Here is a 24,480-nt window from a genome sequence, read left to right on the forward strand (position 1 = left end):
GGGAACAGCAGTAATCATGTGTCAGATGCAGTGTTGACATAGTTGCGCCATTGTCAAATTAAACATCCAGCAATTTACAATGCAAAATAAAGGGTTAAGTCCAATCAACATCTCTTACCATGAGACACAGGAGCACGTCGGTTGGAAAGATTGAAGAGACAATCCACAATCACAGGAGATAATTTAAGGTAATCCTTCATTTCTCAGATTGTGAGGCCAAGAGGTTCGGAAGAGCCACTCCAGATCCTGTAAAAAGAACATTTAAAATTGTATCCGAGTAGAGATGCGTGACCGTCCCTAATCCCACTCTTCCAAACCATGTCCATCACAAGACTTCCTTCAATGTTATGATGTGATCTCCTGCAGTCCAAACATTGTTCCAACTCGACAGCAAAATGTTGATTTGAGCTTTGATCATAAACTACTGGTGGCTGTGGTTGGATTAACTTCACTGTTCCTCCATTCTACTCTTTAAATAAAGATTAAAAACAGCTTTGTCAGTAGCTGGTCAGGCATTGTAATAAAGTCAATGGATATTTTAACATCAGTTACCAGAGATTATGGTATACCCTAGCCCCTGTGGTGAATCCACAATTCTAGATAATTCCTAATCAACCTGTTTAGGGATGTTATTGCATACCTCCTGAGCAACTGGGACTTGCATTTGCCCGAAACGTCGATTTTGCCTGTCCTCGGATGCTGCCTGAATTGCTGTGCTCTTCCAGCACCACTGATCCAGAATCTGGTTTCCAGCATCTGCAGTCATTGTTTTTACCTCTTGGATCAGAGGTAGGGACATCACCACAGTGCAATAAGAGCCCTACCCTGAGTCTAAGTACCTGTTTAATTATCAGTGGTCCAGGATAAACCACTAGAGTCTGCAGAGGTACTTGTCTTAAATAAAAAAGAGTGCAATCAGTGCATGATAGCAATAGATAAAATTAGGATTATGTTGTTAGTTAGTGGCTCATGTGGTATCATGGTAGTGTCAATTAGGAAACTATTTTAACTAGCTAGTTGCAATTATGCTTATCAGGAGTTAGTGGTGATTGGTCTCTCTTCTTCAGGATCTCAAGCAAGACTGCTTTAACATTTTCTTTTTATTTACCTGCTTTTCTAATGAACCTGTTCAGAGATGTTATTATACACCTCTGGAGCAGATGAGACTTGAACCTGGGTCTGCTGGCTCAGAGGTATAGCTGCTACTGCTGTATCATAAGAGGGCCCCTCATGATTGCTTTATTCTCCAGCCAAAGTTTTACATCAGGTGGAGTGAAGCTAATGAAAGTTCAAAATTACTTTATACAATACAAAATATCAGTTCCCTTTTAGGCATGCAAATCAAGCTCAGTTGTTAAAATTAGACCTCACTATACTCACCTTCAGTTCCTTTTGGCAATCACCCTATCGATCTGCTCTATCTAAGTTTAAATCCCCCACTTGTGGTTCACACAAGATGATAACAATGGCAGGAACACATATTCGTATAATGCCTTCTATTGTTATAAAACACACTTGGCCAGAAAGATGCAGCTACTTCTCCTCAAGTCAGCATTAAGATTGCTGCCAAGGCCGGATCTCACCACTGAACTACAATCTCCAGGCTTAATATGGTGCTGGGTTCAGGCAAGTGTCTTTTCTGAAAGTTCAGGAGGGTTGTTAAAAGTCAGGAGGAGCAATAATTTACTTGGAGCATCAACAGGTAGGTAAAGTGACCGTACCAGATTCACCAGTTGAAAAAGGTTAAAATTGTTCAGTAAATTTAACCACTTCCACAATCTGTCTAGATTTGCTCCTTCGGGGTAGCCATTTATGAATTCCCAATGATTTTGAAAACTACACTAGTCTTTGAACGATAATTCCTATCCCCAACCCTTTATCACACTCCAAAATGATATTTTATATATTGCTGTTGTTTTCTTGTGAGATCTGTTTAAAATATTTTTCATTTAGTTGATGGCTTATCTTATTCCAATGAATTTGCAATCAATTACAGTACATTGAAAATAGGATTACCTTAGCACCAGAGATTTTTTCTTTTGTTTTACAGTATAATCAAATGACAAATTTTGCCAAAACAAAATAATTAAAGTAATTAAAACCCATTTAGTATAACATAATTAATCAAGGGCAATAAAATACACTGAAAGGCAGAGATAAAGATAAAAGTTTGATCATGTCTTAGTGGAAGCCAATGAATTGCATAAAGTATTATGTTTAATTTGACTTAAAAAGACAATAATTGCACCAGAACATGCGAAAAGAGTACTGTCAAATTGCACACTAATGCTTGCTTTTAGTTACTATTTCAGTAAATGGGACTCTTTCAATTTAATCTGTATATCATAACACAGGGTTGAAATGAAAGGAGGAGAAAGTGAGGTCTGCAGATGCTGGAGATCAGAGATGGAAATGTGTTGCTGGAAAAGCGCAGCAGGTCAGGCAGCATCTAGCAGCTTTTCCAGCAACACATTTCCATCTTTGAAATGAAAGGACTCCAGTTATCATAGTCATAGAGTCATGGAGTCATAGAGATATACAGCACGGAAACAGACCCTTCGGTTCAACCCATCCATGCTGACCAGTTATCCCAACTCAATCTAGTCCACCTGCCAGCACCCGGTCCATATCTCTCCAAATACTATTATTGTCAAGTTAAGCAGCATGTTTTTGAAATCTGAAAACAATCTTAACAAAACTTAACTTATTCATGAACAAAGCTTCTTTCCTCTTGGAGCAGATTTATTGGTTAATGAATCTTATATTTCTAGTTTAAAATATCTGGTAAACCCCAGGTGCTTGTTCTTTCCAATGCTTTATTGCAAGATTTCCATTGCCATTATACTTTATGGCGTCAATTTTCCTCTACTGTCAGAATTGGACAGATGAGTTGAATTCAAGGTTGCCAACTGAGTAATTTATGTCACATCCTAATGCAGGCCTGTGACCTTGCATGGCATTGCACCTTGAAATGAGGAAGAAGGGGAGGGTACTTTTGGGAGGGGAGAATGGGAACACATTGCTTACTTGATGCCCACATAAGCCATAAGGCTTCTAAGGGCAAAAATGATGTGGGTTGATAAAAGACAATAGTCTCATCATTGTTTGTTTGCCCCATTTGCCCATGCTGTTTCTCGTCCTAGATTCTCTTATCAGAGGGAGTCCAGTTTGGGTCAATTTTCATTTCCCAAGGAAAGTGAGAATCACAAAGTGCTGAGCTTAGTTTTTCTGCTGGAAAACCAATTTTCTCATGTCTTCCCAACCTTCACACTCTTATTGTGTGATTCTTGCCAGATCAGGAAGACCTTGGAAGTGTACACAGACCTCTTCGAGCTTGGGGTCCCTATTGTGAGAACAGCAGGAATTATATCTCTTCCTGACCCGAGCCACTCCCTCACCTCATTACTGTGCTGCCCTCACAGGGGACCCAATCCTCTGTGCATCCACCCACCTTCTATCTGTAGCTGTCATTGAAACTTTGGGAACTTTAAACTGTATTCAATTATTGGAATGTGGTAGCTGATGTAATTAAACTGCAAAGATTCACTCTATTTCTTTTACGACTGCATCTGTTGGAATGAATCCTGTACCAGACGTCTGGCCTGAAAATTCCTGAGAGTTTGATTAGGCAACATTTTGTCTGATCTGGTCTGGAAATAGGAACCCCAAGTCAAATTGGAAGATTTGGGCCAATATTTTCCCCATCTCGGCATACTGTAAATATTCCTTGGTAATACGAGACCAAGAATATTGTAGATAATAATAGATAGAATCTGTTATTGTTAACTAACAGCATGTGTTTGAGGTGTAACTAAGAATGACAGTATGAAGAAACAATAGCCAAGAACTTTAGACTCCTGACAGGATTTTTTTTTGAAGCTCTAATATAATGTGCCAATTACTCAATCATCCTGCCTGCACATGTAAAAATACAATGCTTATCCCTTGGTTGCTTGTATTTGTGTTGAGCATACATAAGCAGCAGAAACCTTAATGGCAAAACTGTTTTTGTTTTAAGTGATTGGGAAACAGCTATTTAAACGAAGCCCTTTCTGTGTTGCTTGGTGAAGCTGCCTCTATGAGTACCTTCATAAATTATTAATAAGAGGACAATTATATAAGGAACATTCTTAGTTCAGTTACTGTTTCTGGGTTGGGCTAGAATCAGAGCAGGATTCTGTAGGATCCGTTTTCACTTCTTGACCATAGATTATAATTGAGGAAGTTGGTACAAAACCAGGGGTAATTATTTATGAAACAAAAACAGAAATTGCTAGAAAAGCTCAGTATGTGTGGCAGCATCTGTGGAGAGAAGTCAGAGTTAATGTTTCAGGTCCAGTGACCCTTTCTTTTCGGCATCTCGATGGCTAGTACTATTGCCTCTCAGCGCCAGAGACCTGGATTTGATTCCCGCCTCAGGTGACTATCTGTGTGGAGTTTGCACACTTACCCCATGTCTGTGTGGGTTTCCTCCCACAATCCAAAGATGTGCAGATCAAATGAATTGGACGTGCTAAATTGCCCATAGTGTTAGGTGCATTAGTCAGCGGGAACTATAGGGCAGGGGAATGGCTCTAGGTGAGTTACTCTTCAGAGGGTCAGTGTGGACCTGTTGTTTCCATACTGTAGGGAATCTAATCTAATCGCTGACCCTTCTGAGGAAGGGTCACTTGACCTGAAACGTTAACTCTGACTTATCTTCACAGATGCTGCCAGACCTGCTGAGATTTTCCAGCAATTTCTCTGTTTGTTTCTGATTTACAGCATCCACAGTTCTTTCAGTTATAATTATTTATTATCAGTTGCAGTTTAACTGGTGCAACCTCTTGGCTCCCACTCTGGGCCTCAATGACATTGCCAAGATTTTTGGCACAGAAAAAAATCTAATTCAATATGCTAAAGGTGTTTGCCAAGGATGAGTTTTCAGAACCCAAGTCATTAAAAAAAATAATAATTTGCTACTGCTCGAGTGCATAACTTCATAATGCTGCATTTTTGGAAAGCAAATCTTAGCAGGACTTCTATACTTAATGGTAAGGTCCTAGAGAGTGTTGCTGAATAAAGACACCTTTGAGTGCAGGTTCATAGCTCCTTGAAAGTAGAATTGCAGGTAGATAGGATAGTGAAGAAGGCCTTTGGTATGTTTTCTTTTATTGGTCAGAGCATTGAGTACAGGAGTTGGGAGGTCATGTTGCAGCTGTACAGGACATTGCTTAGGCCACTGTTGGAATATTGCATGCAATTCTGCTCTCCTTCCTATCGGAAAAATGTTGTGAAACTTGAAAGGGTTCAGAAAAGATTTACAAGGATGTTGCCAGGGTTCGAGGACTTGAGCTATAGGGACAGGCTGAACAGGCTGGGGCTGTTTTCCCTGGAGCGTCAGACGCTGAGGGGTGACCTTATAGATGTTTACAAAATTATGAGGGGCATGGATAGGATAAATAGACAAAGTCTTTTCCCTGGGGTCAGGGAGTCCAGAACTAGAGGGCATAGGGGAGAGAGGGGAAAGATATAAAAAAGACCTAAGGGGCAACTTTTTCACACAGAGGGTGGTACGTGTATGGAATGAGCTGCCAAAGGAAGTGGTGGAGGCTGGTACAATTGCAACATTTAAAAGGCATTTGGATGGGTATATGAATTGGAAGGGTTTGGAGGATGTGGGCCGGGTGCTGGCAGGTGGGACTAGATTGGGTTGGAATATCTGGTCGGCAAGGACAGGTTGGACCGAAGGGTCTGTTTCCATGCTGTACATCTCCATGACTCTATGACTCTAAATCAATGACAATCAATGATCCATCTAGCCTGGGTGTTGTGTAAATGGGGAAAAGGAAGCAAGTACAGATACGCTGTCTGGAAACTTGAAACAATCGGAACTGCTTACCATTTTTGAAAGGTGCAGTCAGACAGAAGGGGTGGCTGTCAGACAGATAGATCTTCACCAGTAACCAGACACAGATGCTACAGGCAGAGATCAGGACAAGGTCTATAGATGGGACATGGAAGATTCTGAGAGGGTTGTGCAGAAAGAAGATCCCTGGGTGCTCATGGTATTTGTTAAAATCAGTTTCCCCTTCCCCATCATCAGCCCTACTGTCTCCTCTGTTACAACAAGGCCAAAGGCACAGGTCACCTCTGTTTCCTGATGCCGGTGGGGCTGGGGGGAGCTGAGGGGTAGGAAGGAGTGGAAATGATAGCAAAGGGCGTCCTCGTTAAAAAAGACGTATTCAAGCTGACTTTGCAGAAGGATGCTTTTGGAATCAATGCAGCCTCAGGCCAGGGGAGTTTGAAAACACCTCTGAAACAGATTGGGCCTGAACCTGGTCACTACCACCAGAGCCCTCACATAGCCCATGGACAATATGGTAGGATCATATCAGGAACTGGACATGCATGAGCTCAGATCAGACAATGCGAAGGAATCTCCTTGTTGAACTGGAGATAAAAAGGTATATACTCAGGGCTCACAAGGTCCTGTGAAAGCACTCACCTACTCCATGCAAAGTCCTCCTTTAGCTGCTGTATTTAAAGCTGGGACAAACAAAAGTCTCATTAAAGTCTTTAAAACAGTGATAAACCTCTCTTGCCCTTCCCCCATTTAAAAAAAATGGATTCAAAGCGGCATTTTTGTTTTTATTGGCTCCATCCAATTTGGGGGAAGTCTCCACCCCCCTGCAAAAAAAAGCTTTGCTCTTTTCATTTCCCAATAAAATCAACTACTTAAACATTTTAAGAGTCCCTGTCCCTCACTAACAACATCCACAAAAACAAACCCTTTGGTCCAACTCGTCCATGTCAACCAGATATCCTAAATTAATCTAGTCTTATTTGCCAGCATATGGCCCATATCCCTCTAAACCCTTCCTATCCATATACCCATCCATATTCAGCCTCTCCCTATTGCTCAAACCCTCTGCCCCTGGCAACACCCTTGTAAATCTTTTCTGAACCCTTTCAAGTTTCACAACATTTTTGCAATAGGAATGAGGCCAGAATTGCACGCAACATTCCAAAAGTGGCCGAACCAACGTCATCTACATTTTTTCTGAAATTCGTTTCGCTTCTGTATTTTTGCCGAGGGGATGTTCATTTTTTCTGCAACTTATCGATGCTTAACTTAATATTCTCAAATATACTCTGAGCATTGATTTTTATTGTACATGTTGTAACTCTTATCAATTGCATCTGTTCCTAACTTAGGGATCTACTACTGAATTTTGCCAAAATATTATGGGGAAGACAGTGGTGTAGTGGTCATATCACTGGATTAATAATAGAAAAGCCCTAAGAGAACATGGATTCAAATCCCACCATAGCAGAATTTAAATTCAGCGAATAAAATCAGGAAATGAGAATTAGCTTCAGTAATGGTGACCATGGACTTACCAATGATTGTTGTAATGAAATCTGTGCTGCTGTTGCCTAGTCTAGCCTATATGTGACTCTAAATCCACAACAGTGTTGTTGGCTGTTCATTTGAAGGGTTTAGCAAGCCACCCAGTTCACAAGCAAATTAAGGATCAGCACCAAATTCTGACTTTGCCAATGACACCCACATCCCATGAAAGAAAGTGGAGGGGAGAGAAACAGGAATAGCCTGTCCCCTCCAGTGATGCTGCTATTTTCACAGACATGTAGAACCCAACACATAGCTGATTCCTCAAAGCCTCATGATCTGGATCTTTGCAATTGATGAATTGAAAACCAAATGCGTTTTACACTGGACACCAAACTATCACTGGTAAGCTGTTGATATTTCAATCCTCCAATATTTTCAGCATTTAATCCTTACTGGGATGTGGTAGGAAGTACAGATATATCCTGTATCCCTCGTCAGTCCATCTCAAGATCTAGTTTAGGAAACACCTCCTGACAAGTGTGGCTAATATACCCCTTTCATGCAGTTGCTGGGATAATTGTATTCTCCAAAGGATCATAATCCGAGGTGACAAGTTTCCAGCATTTTTCTCCAGTTGTGTGTTTCACTCTGCAGCTGTTGGATGTCTGGGATGGTCAGAGTATATTCACCTCTTACTCCAAATCAGCACCCATTGAAGTCAACTCCTTATAAAAAATTATTTACTAGACATGGTTGCTTTTGATGTACAGTATCTAATAGGACAGGAAAAATAATTGAATCAGAAGTCTGTGGGCATGGTCTCACTTCTTGAAAGGGCTTAAGAGCAGAATTAAATGATTCTTTATATTTTAAAAATACTTACCAATATAAAACTACAGGATATCAAGAAGTGTGTATTTTTGTGCATAGATATATACACACATACAAAATGTGTATATTAAATAAAAATGAGTTGATATGTCATGGCTTTGTATGCGGGAGTCAACTATTGCATTGGTTTACACATCTGTCATCTGGTGGTGTAAATTGCTTAAAACATTATAATCATATTATTCCTTCAAGCAACACTCATGTATGGTTCTGCAATTTCATTAGAGTTATGTATTATGTGCCAGAGTAGCAGAAAGGAGAAAATAGAGAAACTGCAAAAATTCAATTCAGCCCGGCAGCAGCAAAGTCTTCAAGTATTCAAGTCTTACAAAGAACATCATAAACTGTGGAGACAGACAGATCTTTAGCTCTACAACTCAATTACACTGATGCAAATTATCAATCAACAGGGGACTATGAGCACTCCACCTCCACATCAGATAATAATTAAACTGGGAACAACAAATTTCAACATTTCTATTGCTGTGCATGCATAACTGTTTTACTGTCAAAACATATAACAGAAACAAAATGCTAGCTGGACAGATAATTTAGCTTGATATATCATGTTGATGCTTATTGACCAATATATTTATCTTAAATGTAGTTCCGCTGGTCAGTAAGCTAACTATCATCCCTCAAAAAGAAACAAATACACAATAACTCGTTTATCAATCACCTCCCCATATCCAGGCAAGCTACAAATTAATGACTTGTTAAATGTTTGCATATACATTCATATTAACAACTCAAAATGAAGCAAAATAACCATTGCTAAAGACCCCTTCAAATTCTGACACTTTCAAAAATGGCTGAATGATTTGGAGAAAGGAGTGAATGTAATCTGATCATCCCAGACATCTGACACCACGTGCATAAAAATATAGTAGGACATGTTCAAAATACTGAACAGTTCTGAGAGCATATGTGGAGAGAGAAACAATTAACATTTCTGTTCATCAAACCATGTAAGATATTAAATCAGATGACCAAAGCTCATGGTCAAAGACATAAATTTTAAGGAGTGCTTGCAAGGAAAGGAACGAGATAGACAAGTGGAAAAGTGTAGAGAAAGTATTGCAAAACGTGGAGCAGACATAAGTGAATGCACAGCGTGGAAGGGAACAATTCAAATTGGGAATATTAAAGAGAAGAAGAAACCAAAATTAGATGAATCCAACTTTCTTGGAACACTATGGAATTGGAGATGTTTATGGAGATAGAGAGAGGCAAAGCCATGGAGGAATATTAAAATAAGAATGAGCACTTTAAAAGTCAAGATGCTGTTTGTCTGCGATCCAAAGTAAGTCAGTAAGCACAACAGTCATGAACAAATGGGACTTCTGAGAGTTGAGGTATGAACAGCAGTGCTTTAGATTACTTCACACATACAGAGAGAGGATACAGGTATCCAGGAGTGTTTTTAACGTTTGAAACTAAAGGTGATAAAAGCAGGAATGAAGATTTCAACAATCAATGAGCTGAACCAAGGGAAGTCAGGTGATTTACAGGAGGGGAAATAGTCCACCTTAATAATGATATGAATTTGAAAGCTTAGCTCAGGATCAAATGTGACATTAAGGTTGGAAATAAATTGTTCTATTTCCAGAAGTTGGAAGCTAAAGAATGGAGATTGGAAGGGGGACCAAAAATAATGGCTCCAATCTTCACAGCATCTTGGAAGAAATTCCAGCCTATCCATTACTGGATGTCAGATAATCAGATGGATAATTGAATAATTGGAGGAGTTGAGAGAGCTGGGAGGTGAAATAGAGCTGGTTGTCATTGGCGCACAAGTGAAAATCAATACTGTGCCTGTTGAAGTCACCACAGGCCAGAATCAAATTGATCTGGAACATTTGCTGTATTTGTCTCTCCACATATGCTGCCAGATCTAACGAATATTTGTGTTTTATTTCAGATTCCTGACATCTTTATCTGCCCATGCATACAAGTCATTTATTTCGACTGACTCTAGTTTATTAAATTTGCAAATATATAGAAATGAGTGTATGATTTCCTTCTTTATCTGTTCCTCGAGATCATGAATGAGTTGGTTGGCCTGTTTGACCTCTTCAAGAAGATTTGAGGATATCTCTAAAGCATTTCCACTGTCCTTGTGCAAATTCCTTGTTGTGACCAAGTTTAAAATAGAGCAACTACTTCAGGAATATGATGTCAGATAATGTCCTGGTTGGTTGTGATTGATGCTTGCCAACTTGGCTTGGGGGAGGACATAGGTAAAAACAAGGACTGCAGATGCTAGAAACCAGAGTCTAGATTAGAGTGGTGCTGGAAAAGCGATTCCTGATGAAGGGCTTTTGCCCGAAACATCGATTTTCCTGCTCCTCGGATGCTGCCTGACCTGCTGGTGCTGTGCTTTTCCAGCACCACTCTAATCTAGACTTGGGGGAGGACATTGCTGTTGAATGGCTTTTTTTTAAGATTTAGAGGATCTTGCAAAGGAATAAGATGGTATTTATTCAGTATTTTCTCGCAACACCTGCAGTGGATCACCCAAATCGCCAAAGTGTATAGGAGTGTGGGGATCACTGGGCCCACTGGCCAACACTAAGATTATGGTGTTTTAGATCCTGGTCCTCAACTAGACATTTTCTCAGTCAGCCAAATATCAATGGCAAAAAGTGTTAATATGATTTTTCTTGTTCCACTATGCTAAAGTACAAAGTATCAAAAATATATTCAAACAAGTAGTGGTTATAGGGGATTCTATAATTAGGGGGACAGATAGTATCCTTTGCAAGCCGGATCGGGAGTCTCGCATGGTGTGTTGCCTGCCCGGTGCCAGGGTGCGAGACATCTCCGACCGTCTTGAAAGGATATTGGAGCGGGAGGGGGAGGATCCAGTTGTTGTGGTCCACGTTGGTACTAACAACATAGGCAAGACTAGGGTGGAGGACCTGTTTGGGCATTATGAAGCACTAGGCAGGAAATTGAAGCACAGGTCCTCAAGGGTCATAATCTCCGGATTACTGCCCGAGCCACGTGCCAATTGGCATAGGGACAAGAAAATTAGGCAAGTAAACACGTGGCTAAGGGATTGGTGTGGGAAAGAGGGATTCCACTTCATGGGGCATTGGCATCAGTTTTGGAACAGGGGGGATCTGTACCGTTGGGACGGTCTCCACCTGAACCGATCAGGTACCAATGTTCTAGCGAAGAGGATAAATAGGGTGGTCAGTAGGACTTTAAACTTCTGAGTTGGGGGGAAGGGAAAGTGAAAGCGACAGGGAGTATGGAGGTAAATGGCAAGATAAGCAGCAGGATAGCATGTTTCCAGGCGGATTTAAAATTGAGGCAGACTGAGAATGCAGTAAAAAGCAAGGATAACTTAGGACATATGACTTCCAACATCTCTAATGATAAGGAAGTTAGCATTAAGGCACTTTACCTGAATGCTCGTAGCATACATAACAAAGCCGATGAACTAATGGCACAGATAATAGTGAATGATTATGATGTAGTAGGCATCACAGAGACTTGGTTACAGGGGGATCAGGACTGGCAGTTAAACCTCCATGGTTTTTCAACTTATCGAAAAGACAGAGAGGTGGGCAGAGGGGGTGGGGTTGCCTTGTTAGTTAAGAACAAAATTAAATCTATGGTATTGAATGACATAGCGTCGGATGATGTGGAGTCTGTGTGGGTGGAATTGAGGAACCACAAAGGCAAAAAAAACATAATTGGAGTTGTGTATAGACCTCCTAACAGTGGTCAGGACCAGGGACGCAACATGTACCGGGAAATAGAGAAGGCATGTCAGAAAGGCAAGGTTACATTGATCATGGGAGACTTCAATATGCAGGTGGACTGGGTAAATAATGTTGTTAGTGGATCTAAAGAAAGGGAATTCATGGAATGCTTACAGGATGGCTTTTTGGAACAGCTTGTCATGGAGCCCACAAGAGAGCAGGCTATTCTGGACCTAGTGCTTTGCAATGAACCAGACTCTATAAAAGATCTTAAAGTAAGGGAACCCTTAGGAAGTAGCGACCATAATATGATAGAGTTCAGTCTGGAGTTTGAAAGGGAGAAGGCAAAATCGGATGTAATGGTGTTACAGTTGAATAAAGGTAATTATGAGGGCATGAGAGAGGAACTGACTAAAATAGACTGGAAGCAGAGGCTAACCGGGAAGACAGTAGAGCAAAAAATGGCAGGAGTTTGTAGGTATAATTGAGGACACTGTACAGAGGTTCATTCCCAAGAAAAGAAAGATTAACCGGGGAGGGATTAGACAACCTTGGCTGACAAAGGAAGTCAGGAAATGTATTAAAGAAAAAGAGAGATCTTATAAAGTGGCTAAGAACAGTGGGAAATCAGAAGATTGGGAAGGATACAAAAGCAAACAGAGGATAACAAAGAGTGTAATAAGAAAGGAGAGGATCAAATATGAAGGTAGGCTAGCCAGTAATATTAGAAATAATAGTAAAAGTTCTTTCAGTACATAAGAAACAAACGACAGGCAAAAGTAGACATTGGGCCACTTCAAACTGATGCAGGAAGCCTAGTGATGGGAGATAAGGAAATAGCAGGAGAACTTAACAAGTACTTTGCGTCAGTCTTCACAGTAGAAGACATGAGTAATATCCCAAAAATTAAAGGGTGTCACGGGGCTGAGTTGAGTATGGTTGCCATTACGAAAGAGATAGTGCTAGAAAAGTTAAAAAGTCTTAAAATTGATAAATCTCCAGGCCCCGATGGGATACACCCTAGAGTTCTGAGAGAGGTGGCTGAGGAAATAGCAGAGGCATTGGTTGAGATCTTTCAAGAGTCACTGGAGTCAGGAAAGGTCCCGGATGATTGGAAGATGGCTGTTGTAACCCCCTTGTTCAAGAAAGGATCAAGGCAAAAGATGGAAAATTATAGGCCAATCAGCTTAACCTCGGTTGTTGGTAAAATTCTAGAATCCATCATTAAGGATGAGGTTTCTAAATTCTTGGAAGAGCAGAGTCTGATTAGAACAAGTCAACATGGATTTAGTAAAGGGAGGTCATGCCTGACAAACCTGTTGGAATTTTTTGAAGAGGTAACAAGTAGGTTAGACTGGGGAAACCCAGTGGATGTGGTCTATCTAGACTTTCAAAAGGCCTTTGATAAGGTGCCACACGGGAGGCTGCTGAGCAAGGTGAGGGCCCATGGTGTTCGAGGTGAGCTGCTGGGATGGATTGAGGATTGGCTGTCTAACAGAAGGCAGAGAGTTGGGATAAAAGGTTCTTTTTCAGAATGGCAGCCGGTGACGAGCGGTGTCCCGCAGGGTTCGGTGCTGGGGCCACAGCTGTTCGCATTATATATTAACGATTTGGATGAGGGAACCGGGGGCATTCTAGCGAAGTTTGCCGATGATACGAAGTTAGGTGGACAGGCAGGTAGTACTGAGGAAGTGGGGAGGCTACAGAAGGATCTTGACAGGTTGGGAGAGTGGTCCAGGAAATGGCTGATGGAATTTAACGTGAGCAAGTGCGAGGTCTTGCACTTTGGCAAAAAGAATAAAAGCATAGACTACTTTCTAAATGGTGAGAAAATTAATAAAGCCAAAGCACAAAGGGATCTGGGAGTGCTAGTCGAGGATTCTCTAAAGGTAAACATGCAGGTTGAGTCCGTGATTAAGAAAGCGAATGCAATGTTGTCTCTTATCTCAAGAGGTTTGGAATATAAAAGCAGAGATGTACTACTAAGACTTTATAAAGCTCTGGTTAGGCCCCATTTGGAGTACTGTGTCCAGTTTTGGTCCCCACACCTCAGGAAGGACATACTGGCACTGGAACGTGTCCAGCGGAGATTCACACGGATGATCCCTGGAATGACAGGTCTAACATATGAGGAACGGCTGAGGATACTGGGATTGTATTCGTTGGAGTTTAGAAGATTAAGGGGAGACTTAATAGAGACGTACAAAATAATACATGGCTTGGAAAAGGTGGATGCTAGGAAATTGTTTCAGTTAAACGAGGAGACTAGGACCTGTGGACACAGCCTTAGAATTAGAGGGGGTCATTTCAGAACACAAATGCGGAGACATTTCTTCAGCCAGAGAGTGGTGGGCCTGTGGAATTCATTGCCACGGAGTGCAGTGGAAGCCGGGACGCTAAATGTCTTCAAGGCCGAGATTGATAGATTCTTGTTGTCTCGAGGAATTAAGGGCTACGGGGAGAACGCTGGTAAGTGGAGCTGAAATGCGCATCAGCCATGATTGAATGGCGGAGTGGACTCGATGGGCCGAATGGCCTTACTTCCACTCCTATGTCTTATGGTCTTATGGTCTTATGGTCTTAATACGTTCACATCTCTTTGACCTGGATTCTCAGTTCCAGCTGTGAGCTCCATCAAGCAGTCGACAGATGCTTTTGTCCATTGTTCCACTGATCGCTGATACCCATATTTTTGGGTCTATATTTGAGAAGTTCAGATGTCAATCTTCTAAGTAGATCTTATGTCCCCAGTGGTCTGGAGTGCATCATTTTCACTTAAACTGTTAGTTAAGTAATTCCACAATTAAAGCATTGGATGCTCACTCTATACATCAATAACTGTAGTATAGGGTGTGTTTTTACATGACTTTCCCTTAAAAGACAGACTAAATCAACAGATAGGTACATGAACAGTAAATAATAGAAAACAGTCAATTACATCCTTGTTTACTCTTCTCAATATGCAACATTTGCTTTCTCTCTAACAATACACCCTAAAATATATGCTCATTTTTCACCTGTTAAACAGACAGGAAGATGAAAAATTGATGCTGTCATTGCACTTTTAATCCAGAGGTCCAGGATTCCACCAAGATAACTGAAATTCAAGCTCATATCCTTAAAAATCTGGAATTGAAAGCTCATCAGAGTCATACAGCATGGAAACAGACCCATCAGTCCAACACATCTGTGCTGACCAGACATCCCAATCTGACCTAGTCCCATCTGCCACCATTTTGTCCATATCCCTTTAAATGTTTCCTAATCTTATACCCATTCAAATGCCTTTTAAATGTTGTAATTGTACAAGCCTCCATCACTTCCTCTGGCAGCTCATATCATACATGCACCACCCTCTGTGTGGAAAAGTTATCCCTTTTTAAGTCGTTCCCCTCTCACCTCGAACTTATGTCCTTTAGTTTTGGACACCACCCTAGGAAATAAGCCTTAGCTATTTACCCATCAATGCCTCTCATGATTTTGTAAACCTCAATAAGGTCAGTGCTCAGTCTCCAGGGAAAAAAGGCCCCAGCCTATTCAGCATTTCCATGTAGCTCAAACCCTCCAGTCTCAATAACATCATTGTAAATCCTTTCTGCACCCTCTCAAGTTACCAACATAGGAGAATGACCAGAATATTTAATGTTGGGATGTCTTTCCCTGATCTTCCTTCATTTTCCCTGGCCCATCTTCCACCTTAAGGGAATGGCTTCCTGATGACGAATGCACCCTGTCTCTGAGCTCTCATTCATACACTATTTCTAGGGCCTGACAGTCTACCCTATGCCAATCACATGTTGAAAATAGGGCAGGCACCCAAGATGCCAGGGAGATTACCTATGTGCTAACCATCATATTAGCTCGAAGTTACTTCTGAGGGCCATTTACTCACCACTACTAGACACAAGCATGGATAAAAGGGTACATAAGGCACCATCCTATCAACTTACACAGTCAAAATAGAAACTCGACTTTTGTAAGGGCTGTTTAAGTATTTTACCAGAGAGAAAGAAGCCAGTTTCTTTACCAAGGTGATCTCATTCTGAGCTTAGCAATTCCATAAGTATTCAGTACTTTTCTAAAAAGAAGTTTTTCTTCAGAATAAAAAGGTCACATGTCTCAATGTTATTCTCTGATATCAGGGTTAGGATTACAAGGACTGGTTACATAGATCAAGCTTGAATTCTCTTGTGAATATGAATAGGAAGGGTTTGGAGGGATATGGGCTAGGTGCTGGCACTGGGACTAGATTGGGTTGGGATATCTGGTCGGCATGGACGGGTTGGACCGAAGGGTCTGTTTCCATGCTGTACATTTCTATGACTCTATAATCTATTTGAGGTAGTTTAAAAGGAATAAGAATTTGCTGAGATTGGGAGAGGGAAGCTATTTGCTCTGGTAGCGTGCAGATCATGAAGCATAGTCACAGGGATGATATCAAAATGTACTGACTCCCTCAAGCCTGTCCAAAATCTACAAGGCTGTAGTCAGGACTGTGGTGAAATACTCCCCACTTGTCTGGATGAGTGCAGCTCCAACACTGAGAAGCTTGACATCATCCAAGACAAAGCAGCCTGCTTTATTAGCTCAGCACCTACAAACATTCAGTCACTTCACTACTGATTCTCAATAGCAACAGAGATTACTATCTACAAGATGCACTGCAGCAATTTATCAAAGATCCTTTGACCGCACCTTCCAGACCTATGACCAACTCCATCCAGAAGGCCAACAGCAGACAATACTTAGAAACACCTTTGACTGCAAGTTCTCCTCCAAGCCACTCACCATCCTGACTTGGAAACATATTGCTGTTTGTTCACTGTCACTGAAATAAAATCCTGGTGCACTGTGAATCTATCTACAGCACATGTGATAAATTGGCTGAAGAAGGCAGCTCACTACCGCTTTCAAATGCTAGCCTAAGCAGTGACACCTATATCCCATGAGTCTCTGTCAATCATAGTTTCATAGTCATCACTGCAGTCTCAAAAACCCATTTGTATTACTAATGCCCTTTACGGAAGGAAATCTGTAACTATTACCTGGTCAGGCCTACATCTGAATCCAAATCCACAGCAGTGTGGTTAATGCTTAATTCTTCAGAATTAACCTAGAAAGTCCTTTAGTTCAAAGGCAATTGGAAATGGGCAACAAATGCCTTACCTAGGGTGCATACTTCCTGGAAAAGATAGATTTTTTAAAATGTCAGTTACGGTTTACATTGCTGATAAAATAACCAGTTTTACATTGAACAAAGAACAGCACAGCACAGATACAGGCCATTCAGCCCACTAAGACTACACCAACACAATGTCAATCTAAACTAAAAACCTTTTGCCTGAATGTTTCATATTAATTTGCAGCTTCAATGCATGTGCAAAGGCAACTTTCCTGGGAATTTGATTTTTTTTTAAGGAAGATTTTGACTATTTAGCAGTGGAATTACTTTTGGAGTAAATGTATTGCTCAGTAAATAGTGTGGCACAACAGGAAGCACAATCTCCAGAGTTAAGCATTTTGCTTTCTGTTGGAAGTGTCATCATTTTTAAAAAACCATTCAGCTGCCTGACCCACTCTAAAACAAAGAGCTGTAAGTCCATGCTGTACAGCTACTCACCGGAGACTGCCGCAGTGTAATCGCATGATGGGATTGTTCTGACCACCAGGCAGTTCATCAAAGAGGACTACGTTTATTCATTGACACATCCCCATCTCAAAGATCATGGACATAAACTGTCAATAAAATCCTGAATCTTACAGCCTGATTCTTTGATCTGTCAAGTGGGATGGGACCACTTTTGAAATTAAAAAAACGACTGTCCCCTTTCAAAGATAAATGGATTGTCAATCATTGACAGTGACAAAGATGTCTGTCCTTTCTTTCAATCCATCTGCAGTGACTGGAATGTACGTTGCTGTATTCAACCTACATTAATTCATGAGGACATATTTGTGCAACAGACTATAATCCAATGCATAGGAATTGACCTTTGCGTGCAGCAATGTTATATATACATACTGCACCTTGCAGACCTTGCTAACCAAAAAAACGTACAATTAACACTATATGTGCTGTTGAATAGTATTTAGGTGATACAAATTAAAAATTCAACATAGTTTTACCATATGCCCTTAGTTCAAGAAAATAGACTATATCCGGTTGACAATGGAGAATAGGAATTTCCTGATGTCACAAAGTATACCACAGAAACTCACAGTAGAGCCTCACAGTTAGGAATGCAAGTGGATACCACTAGACAAATCAAATAAATCAAAGGCAGCTTGGTCCCATCTCTGGATACTCAATAAACCATGCCCTCTCAATATTGAACACTGCAGGCAAGCCATTAATATAAAAGAGTGCTCCAAAGTCTGCCAATCATCTCTCAGTTCCCCCCAGTCCTGGAGATCATAGAATTCTTGAAGTATAGAAGCAGGCCATTTGGTCCATCAAGTCCATGCTAACTCTCTGAAAAGGATCCCACCCAGACTCCCTATCCCTGTAACCTTACATTTCCAATGGCTAACCCACCTAGCCTGCACATCCCCAGACACTTTGGTCAACCTTGTGTGGCCATTCCACTCAATCAGCACATCTTTGAACTCTGGGGAGGGAACCAGGGCACCCAGTGGAAGCCCACACAGATGCAGAAAGAATGTGCAAACTCCATAAAGACAGTCAACCTAAGAGTGGGATCGAACTCAGGTCCCTGGCACTCTGAGGCAGCAGTGCTAACCACTGAGCCACTGTGTTCCAATAATTTCCAATATCCCATGTTGAATCCATTTAAAACACTGGCAAATTCAGCAGCCCCCATCCCAGCATTTGTAGACAGAAAACCATCTTCCCAGTAATCCTAAATGTGAAGTTACATCTCAACACAATAAATAAGCAATCCTTAGGAATAAACCTTGTCCATTTCCTTTATATTATTGACTTCTTCCAGCCACTAAAAATTTCTACATAGTTGAATAAAATAAGTGGTCACTCCTCCAAGAACAACATTTGTCTTCATTTCATAGTATATTTTTAATTAGTTTCATTTTAAATTTACTAGATGTAAATACAAAATCCAATCTCACAAAAAGTGAGCCATCCTCAGATTGCATGTGTCAAATAATTCCTCATTTGTAAAATGATGATTATTCAAAAATGCATATTGTTTGTAGTGATTTGCAAACATCAATGTTCAGACCCTGAGGTGCTTGCACAGTATTTACACGATTTAGCTGTGTGCCAAATAGACTGGGATTCAGGGAAGTTACAATAATGCCATCTAGTGGATATGAAATACGATCAATCCTTTGTTTTTCTCAAAAGTATTCATTTACTTATTTTCTCTGTTGTTTCCCACTGTTTCATGCATTATTCCCAGTCAGAGAGCAGATGGACCATCTGTTTCCAATTTCATCTTGCAACTGGTTTTCAATAGGCTAATAGATATTGTTCCCAAAATCAACATCTTGACTAGCTCTACAACTTCACCCCCTGAAGAAGAGCCTTGCCTCTACATCCAAGAATGACATTTTTAACAGCAGCTGAATCCCTGAAAATTTGTCGCTAGACACATGGAGCAAATGGAGCACAATGTTCAACCAACACTGTGTTACCAACACTGATCTCATGCCACTGCTTCGGTTCTCTTGCAGAGTTTTCAATTATGAAAATACATACAATAAATAAAAGAAGGCTACTCAGTTCTTTGAGCCTGCCCTGCTATTCAATAAGATCATGGCTCACTTGATTTTAACATCAGCTCTCCATTCCTGCATAACCTGAACATTTTTCATCCCCTTGGTAATCAGGAATCTATCCACTTTAGCTTTAAAAATATTTAACAATTCTGCATCCACTGCCTTTTGAGGAAGGAATTCCAAAACTCACAACCCTTCAAGAGAAATGAAACATTTTCCTTGTCTGCTTTAAATGGGTGACCCTTTATTTATAAAACTATGACCCCTTGGTTCTAAATTCTCCCACAAGAACATCCTTTCCACATCCACCTGGTCAAGGACCCTCTGGATTGTATGTTTCAATTAATACACCTCTAACACTAAACTTTCAAAGGGTACAGGCCCAACTGATCTAACCTTTCCTGGTAAAGTAATCTGCTCATACCAGATAGTAGCTTACTAACTCTCCTCTAAATTGCTTTCAATGCATTAACAGCCTTCCATACATACAATGAGCAGTAACGCGTACAGTACTCTAAATGTGGTCTCACCAATGCTCTGTATAACTAAAGTATGCCTTACTTGCAATCAATTCCCCTCATAATAAAACTAATATTGTTAGCTTTCCTGATTTCTTACTGTACCTGTAGACTGACTTTGATTCATATATTTAAAACATCCAGATCTCTGCATCTTGGGGCACCGCAACCTCTCACCATTGAGATATGCTTCTTTTACTTTTCTGCCAAAGTGGACAATTTCACCCCTTTCCACATTGGACAGATCTTTTTCCACTCACTTAACTTATCTATGTCCCTCTGTACACTCCACATGTCCTCTTCACAACTCACTTTCCTGCCTATATTTGTTTCATCAGCAAGTCTAGTAACCATACCTGTAGTCCCTTAATCCAATCATTTGTATAAAGTTATAAATAGTGGAGGCAGCATCATTAACCCCTGTGGCCCATCTATCCCTGTGACATCTACCAGGCTGAAAATAACCCATTTATTCCTACTCTCTGCTGCCTGTTAGCAAGGCAATATGTCACCTTCTACACAATGAGTTTTATTTTCTGCACAAACCTTGATGTAGCGCATCAAATATCTTTTGAAAAACCAAATACAACACAGCCACTAGTTCCCCTTTATCTACAGAACAAGTCACTTCTTCAAAAGAAGTCCAATGAATTAGTTCGGAATGATTTCCCTTTGAAAAAATCATGTTGATTCTATCTGATTACCTTGAACTTATCCAAGTGCCCTGTTATAAAGTCTTTAATAATAGCTTCTAATGTTTTCCCTATGACAGAGGTTAACTTAACAGGCTTGTAGTTTCTGGGTGTCAGCCCCTTCCTTTTTGAACAAAGGAGTTACATGAGCAATTTTCCAAACTAAAAAGTAAACCTCTCAGATTGCAATGAGATTTGGTTGTCTCCTCAGGGATTCTTTGTCCATTGAACTAGCATTGAAAACTTCAGCCTTGGACTTTCAAATATAGGGTGACACAATGACTCAGTGTTTACTACTGCTACCTCACAGCACCAGGGACACAGGTATGATTCCAATCTTGCGCAATTATCTGTGTGGAGTTTGCACATTCTCCCTGTACCTGTGTGGGTTTACTCTGGGTGCTCCAGTTTCCTCTCACAGTCCAAAGGTGTGCAGGTTAGGTGGATATGCCATGCTAAATTGTCCAAAGTGTCCAGGGATGTACAGGTTAGGTGGACTAGCCAATGGAAATACAGGGTTATAGGATAGGTGGGCTGGGTCTGGGTGGGATGGTCTCCAGAAGATTGGTGTGGATTTGAATGGTCTCCTTCTACACTCTATTCTATCTGAGATGAGGTTGTTTTGCTGGTGGGGTACCCCATTTTTCTTTGTGCAATGAATATTTAGTGAAGCATTTCACTACAGCAATGGCTTCTGTGTTTTTAAATGGACAGTTTAGCAGTCTCCTGCAAGGACCATCTGTCATTCCTGCATATCTGTGTTAACTCCCCATTAACTAACCTATGTCTCAATTACTCACAGCAGTACCTCCTATTTTCTAGTTGTCCTATGATTCCCTATTACCTTCCTGCAGACTGCTCAGCATCAAAAGAAAGACTGAAATAGTGCAACACCCCCTCCCCAACCCATTAATGCAAAGTCAGATTCCAGAGAAAGGGGAGGAAGAAAATTAATGCTTCCTGCTGTCTTTCACATCTTCAACACAGCGAGTTTGCTATGTGCCCACATGATAATCTCAACACCACTATTTAAAGGCCAATGCAAAATCTTATTTTGGAGTAGCCAGGAGGTTTTAATAAGGAAACAAGAATTCAGGTTGTGCAATGCCAGTACCCAGATTTAATGATACTTAACTTACTACTGTGCACAGTCAGAAACGGAGGAAGATTATTTTCACTAACAGTTTGGAATACAATTATTACTCCACCACCCTCTACCTCAGTCATGATGCCTACTTAAATTTAACTGTCACTAATTATGCACTCTCTGTTCACCTCTTCACCTCCCTATTGATACATCCACTATTGCCAGCCCAATCCTCATGTAATGTAATACAACAGTCTGATAACCACCACCAAATGCACAGCATCCATCACTGAATAAATGACCTTCAAATAATCACAGATCTCTGCATTATTCCCCTTTCTAGGAGAAGAGGGAGCAAGACAAAAAAGGAGATGGAAGAGGACCGAACCTGGCCCACCTCAAATTGTACACCCCACAGAAGCAAAGGCACAAGTGTGAAGATAAGTCACATCTGTGCCCATGATAGACAGGTACTATAATCTTGCAGATGCTGGTTGAAAGATATATAAATATCTCTGACACATGCTAACTTTGGGTGGAGTTGGAGGCTGCTGGGGGCGGCGAAGGATGATACAGTGCTGTGTCCCTACCTCTGGACCAGGAAGCCTGGATTCAAGCCTCATTTTCTCCAATCAATATGTTATATTGGTACATCATAACACATCTCCATGAAAGTATCTCCATGCTGCTGACTTATTTATGGATGCTTGAAATATGGGAGGCCTCAGTTTGGCGATTCTCATTTTGCCAGGACTAAATTCATATCTAGGTCTTTTGTACTCATGCATTGGATATTGGTCTGTGGGCATGATTTCTGATATTAATTAGAGATTGGGTTCCTTCATGTTGCATTGCTACAGGTTGTACAGTCATACACAAGTGCCAAAACACACCAGTGGGTCCAGTTTGATGGCAAGCTGGGTTTTCACATGGTGATTCACAATCCACAAGGCATATATTGGCATCAGAGAAAACTACAGTCAATCCACGCTGAGGAATAGTGGGCACAATCTTCCTCATGCCCTACTCAGCTAAACAGATCCTGATTTGTAGGGGCCATCATTGAAACAAAAAAGGTACAAGGTACTGAAAATCGTGCCATTGAGTCTCTCCACAATAACAAAGAGAATGGAGTGCCTCTCAGTAGTAATTGAGAAGTAACAACAATTGCAGAAATAACCTACTCTCTAGGGTGTTACAGCCTCAACAGTTTCAAATAAGTCAGTACAGGATGTGACAGAAGATGCCCACCACCTTAAATAGGTAGCATTGACATTGGAATGTGTCACTGGTCAACTCGAAGCGGCTCAGTGGCACAAGCCTTGGAGGGGAATGTTGACAAAAGGAAAGGCATTGAAGCAAGAACTCCTTTCCAAAGATTCCCACTTTTCACTCAGCATTCCCCCTCACCCTGCTCCACCCTCCCCACTTCAGTCAGTATCCAATAACGTCTCTCATCTGAAAGCAGATCCCACTCCTGCAGAAGTGCATGTAAAGCAATCTTTGCTGGGGTCTTCCATGGCTCCAATATGCAAAGGGAAGGCATCAAAAGCATCCATGGTCAGAGCAGCATCTGTGAAGCCTGCCTGTACTTCTGCAGAAGCTACAGGGATGCACCATGTAGAAGTAGTGACAGTGTAAGAGAAGCTAATTCAGCAAGAGTGAGCACATATAAGCGTTTGACGTCAGGTTACATGGAAAAGGGAAATCATCATAATGGCATAAACTATTAAATGGTTTGCAGGACTTCCTTGAGTTGCTAATTCTTGATGTCCTTCTTGATGATGAATGCAAAGATATGACATGGTAGGGACAGTGGCGCAATAGATTGACTGACTGTTATGGGAGGTTGAAAAGGGGCTGGAAGCTTTATTACTCTCCCCTTCAAAACATTTCCAGCATTTTTCACTAGCTGTATTGTGGAACATGCAGGTAAGTTCATAAAGCACCTCACTTTTCATCAGAAATAACCAATCATCCAGCCCAAATCACAGAATTGTCACAGTATGAAGGAGACCATTCAGCCCTTCATATCTATTTGAGCTCTCAGCAAAGCATTATAACCTACTGCCATTTTCCTGCCTTTTCCCCATAACCACGCAGAATTGAATAGAAATAATTGCAGCATGTTATGACTGTCTCCATTGTACCTGCTTCCACCATATCTCCTGACTATTATTTGCTTTGTGAAAAATGTTATCACATTGCATTTGTAAATTGCTATTAAAAAAAGCTGTCTTCTCTTTTATGAATGGCAACAGTTCTTTTATGAATGGCAACAGGTTCTCCCCATCCACTCTGGACCCTTCATGATCTTTGAAACTGTCAAATCATCCTTTAACTTCGTTTGTCCAAGGAGAACAATTCCAACTTCTCCAATCCATCCTCATCTCTGAAGTGTCTCATCACTGGGACCATTCTCGCAAGCCATTCCTTTATTCCCTCCAATGCATTCACACCCTTCATGCCATATGGTGCCAAAACTGTACATAATACTCCAGCTAAGGTCTGCATAGTATCTTGTCCAAATTCAGTGCAACTCCCT

General features: G+C 40.9%; 1 long non-coding RNA gene across 1 annotated transcript in view; it reads right to left on the reverse strand.

The window, feature by feature from the left end:
• The window catches only part of LOC148139918 (uncharacterized), a 182,856-nt gene that overhangs the window by 47,750 nt on the left and 110,626 nt on the right, over positions 1–24,480 (reverse strand). The window contains exon 5 of the long non-coding RNA XR_015753236.1: positions 119–246. This is a non-coding gene — a long non-coding RNA (uncharacterized LOC148139918). The remainder of the gene's footprint in view (positions 1–118; positions 247–24,480) is intronic.

This window comes from Chiloscyllium plagiosum, unplaced genomic scaffold, assembly GCF_037043375.1.
Source record: "Chiloscyllium plagiosum isolate Xiang-an unplaced genomic scaffold, Cpla_swu_hap1 HiC_scaffold_36, whole genome shotgun sequence".
Lineage (NCBI taxonomy): Eukaryota > Metazoa > Chordata > Chondrichthyes > Orectolobiformes > Hemiscylliidae > Chiloscyllium > Chiloscyllium plagiosum.